The sequence below is a fragment of the Dipodomys merriami genome, unplaced genomic scaffold, assembly GCF_024711535.1.
Source record: "Dipodomys merriami isolate MVZ:Mamm:240054 unplaced genomic scaffold, mDipMer1.0.p SCAF_70, whole genome shotgun sequence".
Lineage (NCBI taxonomy): Eukaryota > Metazoa > Chordata > Mammalia > Rodentia > Heteromyidae > Dipodomys > Dipodomys merriami.
The window spans coordinates 874,840-880,839 of record NW_027206291.1 but is presented as its reverse complement, the minus strand read 5'-3'; positions in this window follow the sequence as shown (position 1 = coordinate 880,839).

Here is a 6,000-nt window from a genome sequence, read left to right as displayed (position 1 = left end):
AAGTCTGTGTCTGTGTCTGTGTTTCTGTCTCTGTGTATGTCTGTGTGTCTCTGTTTTTCTGTCTGTCTCTCTGTCCCTTTCTCTCTCCATAGGGAAGAGGACGTGGACTCCTCTCTTTCTGCTCACCAAAATAACATTCTATTTTATTGTTGTTGGTGGTGGTGGTTGGGCTTGAACTCAGGACCTGGGTGCTGTCCCTGAGCTCTTTTGTTCATTACTTTGAGCCACAGCACTTTGTTCATCACATTGAGCCACAGAAAACTTCCAGTTTTCTGGTGGTTCATTGGAGCTAAGTCTCATGGACATTCCTGCCTGGGGCTGGCTTTGCACTTCAATCCTCAGATCTCAGCCTCCTGAGTAGCTGGGATGATAGATGTGAGCCACCAGCGCCCCACAGAATGTCCTCCCCCCTACAACGCTCAGCAAATCTCTGACTCTGCTGTCGACCCCAGGAAGCCCACGTCCACCCGATCCCCAAGGAAGGACAGGAGAGGCCTCTCCCCACCACCGCTCGCTGGGAGGCGGGGGCCGGCGTGGAGCAGCCTGGGGCAGGTGCGGGCCAGGGGCCTGGCGCTGAGTTAGAGCGGGCGATGCTGGGGACGGGGTTCGCAGGCTTCCTGAGGGAGGAAGAAGCAGAAGGTTTGACGCCCTGGAGCCCATAGGGCCTGGGAGGGCGGGGCTGTGGGGTCATGGAGGGCGGGGCTGTGGGGTCATGGAGGGTGGGGCTGTGGGGTCATGGAGGGCAGGGCTGTGGGGTCATGGAGGGCGGGGCTCTGGGGTCATAGAGGGCGGGGCTGTGGGGTCATGGAGGGCGGGGCTGTGGGGTCATGGAGGGCGGGGCTGTGGGGTCATGGAGGGCGGGGCTCTGGGGTCATGGAGGGCGGGGCTGTGGGGTCATGGAGGGTTCAGGAGGTGGAGAGCTATCCTCCCTCCTGCAGCCTCTTGGCTGTTCGCAGTCTGGACGGTTATGAGGGCCAACTCCTCAATTAGGGCACTGGGACCCCTGAATCTCAGATGTGCCTTCATTCATTCATTCATTCATTCATTCCATCGGAGTGGATGATTTATACCATTTGGTTCCATCCAGGAAGTGATTAGCCATCAACATACAGATGTCAATTTTCTTTGCATGGGTGCGTGCGTGTGTGTGTGCGTGCGTGTGTGTGTGTGTGCGTGCGTGCGTGCTTGTGTGTGTGCTTGTGTGTGCGTGTGTGCTTGTGTGTGCGTGCGTGCGTGCTTGTGTGTGCGTGTGCGTGCGTGCGTGCTTGTGTGCGTGTGTGCTTGTGTGTGCGTGTGTGCTTGTGTGTGCGTGCTTGCATGTGTGCGTGTGTGCGTGTGTGTGTGTGTGCGTGCGTGTGCTTGTGCGTGCGTGCGTGTGTGCTTGTGTGTGTGTGTGCGTGTGTGCTTGTGTGCTTGTGTGTGTGTGTATGCTTGTGTGTGTGTGCTTGTGTGCATGTGTGCTTGTGCGTGTGTGTGCTTGTGTATGTGTGTGTGCGTGCGTGTGTGTGCGTGTGTGCGTGTGTGTGTGTGTGTATGTGTGTGCCAATCCTAGGACTTGAACTCAGGGCCCGGACTTGAGCCTTTTTACTCAAGGCTGGCGCTCTACCACCTGAGCCACAGCTCCACTTCTGGTGTTTTGGTGATTAACTGGAGGTTAAGAGTCTCACAGACTCTCCACAGTGTGCAGCTAGGTCCACCCTTGTTTCTTAACCATACATAAATCTGGGAATAAAGGAAGATGGAAAACTAAGAGGTTAAAAAATACACATAAAAGGTTTGCTGCAAGGGGCTGGGAAGGTGGCTCAGTGGTAGAGGGCTTGCCTTGCATGCCTGAGGCCCTGGGTTCGATTCCTCAGCACCACATAAGCAAAAAAGAAAAAAGCCGGAAGTGGCGCTGTGGCTCAAGTGGTAGAGCGCTAGCCTTGAGCTGAAGAGCTGAGGGACATCGCCCAGGCCCAGAGTTCAGGCCCCACGACCAGAACCCTCCCCCCCCCAAAAAAAAGCTTGTTGCAAGGAGCACGTGCCTTGGCTGTCCTAGATACAGCGCTTGTCGATCCTGGTATTGTGTAAAGTTTGTCCGTTTGCCTAGGAGTGGATTTACATTGTATTTATTTGGTTTGAATTGGCACCTAATAATCACAGGTATTACACAACCGTCGATTGCTCATTTGCTTGTGTGCTGCGGTGCTAATTTAATTCACATCCACCTGGTGCTACATGTTTCCACATAACTAAACATTCATCATTTCTGTGTCTTGGGAACCCTCTCTTCTAGCTATTTATTTATTTAGTCAGTCGTGGGGCTTGAAGTCTGAGCCTGGGCGCTGTACCTCAGCTCTTCAGCTCAAGGCTAGCCTCTAGCACTTGAGCCACAGCGCCACTTCCAGTCTTCTGGTGGTTCATCGTAGATAACAGTCTCATGGACTTTCTCCTGCCTGGGCTGGCTTTGAACGGCAATCCTCAGATCTCAGCTTCCTGAGTCGCTGGGATTACAGGTGTGAGCCACCAGTGCCGGGCTATTGTAGTTAGTCTGTATTGACTCTATTCTAGTTATTTCATAGGTAACTGTTATTTATTAATTTTTTTTCTCGGCTTTCACACCTGGGATGTTATACGTTAGGCAAGTTTTCTACTATTGAACTATTGTCCTACTACTGAACAAGTTCTTTCTATTGAACTACAATGTCAGCCCATTCCTAGATTTTTTTTTTAATTTTAAATTTTATTGTGAAGGTGCTGTACAGAGGGGTTACAGTTACATAATTTAGGTAATGAGTACATTTCTCTCTTTCCTTTTTTTTTTTTTTTTGTCGGTTGTGGGTCTTGAACTCTGGGCCTGGGCGCTGTCCCTCAGCTCTTCAGCTCAAGGCCAGCGCTCTACCACTTGAGCCACAGCGCCACTTCCAGCTCTTTGGTGGTTCATCGGAGATAAGAGTCTCACCAACTTTCCTGCCCATGATGACTTGATGACTTCACACCCTGATCCTCAGATTTCAGCCTCCCAATTAGCTGGGATTACAGGCGTGAGCATGCACATTAATTTATGCTGGGAAACGAAGTGTTCGGGAAGGATTGTGCATGAACTTTGTTTTGCACTTGTGACAGTTAATCCAGTTTTTGGTAGTCCAGTGATCCTTCCTTCCTTCCTTCCTTCCTTCCTTCCTTCCTTCCTTCCTTCCTTCCTTCCTTCCTTTCTTCCTTCCTTCCTCCTTCCCTCCCTCCCCCCTCTCTCTCTCCCTCCCTCTCCCTCAATCTCTCTCTCCCCCTCCCTCCCCCCCTCTGCCCAGCCCTGGCCATGAAGAAACCCATCCCACATGCGGCCCTGCCCTCCATTTCATCATCACACACCTATCTCATCCATCTGGCAGCCAGCAGGCCCAGGGCATTCCCTTCTCCGCCATTTTTCATGCCTGTGGTGGCCCGCCCTACATTTGCATTCCGCTCATTGATATTCCTGGTCTCCCCCCCACCGGGGTCCTGTGAGGACAGCTTAGGTGATGGAGGGTTGGCCCATAGCTGGAATCCTCACTGCCCACGCGAGTCCTTCCCTTCCTCCTCTGCCCCCGCTCTTCTGAGAGTGAAATCCCAGCCCAGCCTGCACCCCGGCCCGGCCCTTCCCCCCCACCCTCCACAGCCCTGCCCTCCCCCCTGCAATCCCCACTTCCCCAGGCGCCAGGCTGAGGTCTGAGCTTCTGTCCTGCTCAGCACTGGCGGCTCATCTCTTTCTTTCTTTTTTGGTGCCAATCCCCGGGTGTGAACTCGGCCTGGGCGCTGTCCCTGTGCTCTTCAGCTCAAGGCTGGTGCTCTACCCCTAGAGCCACGGCTCTGCTTCCAGTTTTCTGGGTAGATCATTGAAGACGAGTCCTGTCAGGGCTGGTGCTTTGAACTGTGATCCTCAGGCCTCAGCCTCCTGAGTAGCTAGGATGGCAGGCGGGAGCCACCGGCGCCCGACCTCTTCTTTGGTATTGGAGCTTACCACGTTGTCCATTCTTCTTGCCTTAGCTTCCTAAGTGGCTGGGACTAAAGCTTTGCACTACATAACTTGGTATCTTGTCTACTTTGGTGCAACTTATTTTTACCGTCTTGTTCCTTTGTCTCCCTTTAACCAACACCTCTCCTCTTCAGGATCTGTTACATAAGATAATGTTATATCTATCTATTCATCTACCTGTCCACCCATCTCTCGCTCTGTCATCCGTCTGTCATCTATATCTATCTGTCCATCTGCCTGTCTATCCATCCATCCATCCATCCATCCATTCATCCATCCATCATTCTGTCCACCTGACTGTCTTATCTATCCATCCATTCTCATGTAATTAATGCTAACAGTAGACTATTTGTTTGTGTGTGTGTGTGTGTGTGTGTGTTTGTACAAACCCCACTTTGTCTGGGAGAATGTACCGTCGATGTGTTTTCAGAGCTTGCTTTTTGTTTAAGGGCAGCACGTATTTCATGGAGTTCCTCCAAGCGGAGAGATACATATGCATTGACTCATTATTTTTAATGCTGTGTAATATCTCACAGGAGGTGTGACCTGTGTTTATGCAGCCCGGCTCCCTCCGAGGAGCTGCAGGGAAATTTCCAGTTCATTCTTTGTTGCTACCACAAACAGCTCCTCAGTAAACAAACATTCCTAGGGGTGGAGTTCAAGATAAGGCATTTCATGTAGCTTTCATCCGGTTAAAATTCCCAGTGTACCAGGACAAGCCGGGCGCCGGTGGCTCCTGCCTGTCATCCCAGCTACTCAGGAGGCTGAGATCTGAGGATCACGGTTCAAAGCCAGCCTGGGCAGGAAAGTCCACGAGACTCTCATGTCCAATGAACTATCAAAAAGCCAGAAGTGAAGCTGTGGCTCAAGTCTCAAGACAAAAAGCCCCACGAGAGAAGCTCAGGCGTGGAGTTCAAGCCCCAGTGTTGGCACCAAAGAAAGAAAATGATAGTTACAGCTGAATAACAGCCTGAATCCTCCTCTCTTGTTAACTTCTTTCTTTTCCTTCCTTCCTTCCTTCCTTCCTTCCTTCCTTCCTTCCTTCTTTCCTTCCTTCCTTCCTTCCTTCCTTCCTTCCTTCCTTCCTTCCTTCCTTCCTTCCTTCCTTCCTTCCTTCCTTCCTTCCTTACTTCCTTCCTTTCTCTTGGCAATTTTGAAGTTTGAAATTGGCCTGGGCACTGTTCCTGAACTTTGTCACTCAGGGGTGGCATGCTACCATTTGAGCCACAGCTCCATCTCTCCCTTTTGCTGGTTATTCTGCAGGTGGAGTCATGTGAACTTTTCTGCCTGAAGGAGATCTTGAACATGAACCTCTAGATCTTAGTCTCCTGAGTAGCTAGGATTAGAGGCAAGAGACACCAGTGCCTGGTTTAGACCCTAAACGTTTTGTTTTTTTTTTTTTTTAATTTGGTACTAGTCCTGGGGCTTGAACTGAAGGCCTGGGCACTGTCCCTGAGCTTTTCTTTGCTCAAGGCTGGCGCTCTACCCCTTCAGCCACAGCTCTACTTCAGGCTTTTTGGTGATTGAGTGGAGAAAAGGGTCTCACAGACTTTCTTTCCTGGGCTGGCTTTGAACCGTGATCTTCAGATCTTACCCTCCTGAGTAACTAGGGTGACAGGAGTACACACCAGCGCCTGGCTAAGGCCCTAGAAGTTCTGGTGGAAAAGCAGGGACATGTGCATCCACACCCCTGTCTCTGGGACGGCCTTGCTGATCAGCTGAGCGCAGCTGCTTCGAGGGGCGCTGGCACGTGGAAACAGAAAGCACTGGAAACGGAAATGACGCCGTGGCTGTAGGCAGCCCCATCAGAAAGGCTCAGACCTCCCTTTCCTCCTTCCCCTCCTCTTCTTCTTCCTTCCCCTCCCCCCTCTGTCCCCCCTGAGTCTCACAATTGTCAGAAGCTAAGAGAACTCACTTGAGCGCCGGTTCCCCTGCCTGGATGTCCTGGGGGGAATCCGTGAGGATCATGGTTATTAGGGGATTAGTTTAATGCGTTAGGGTGAGGGTGA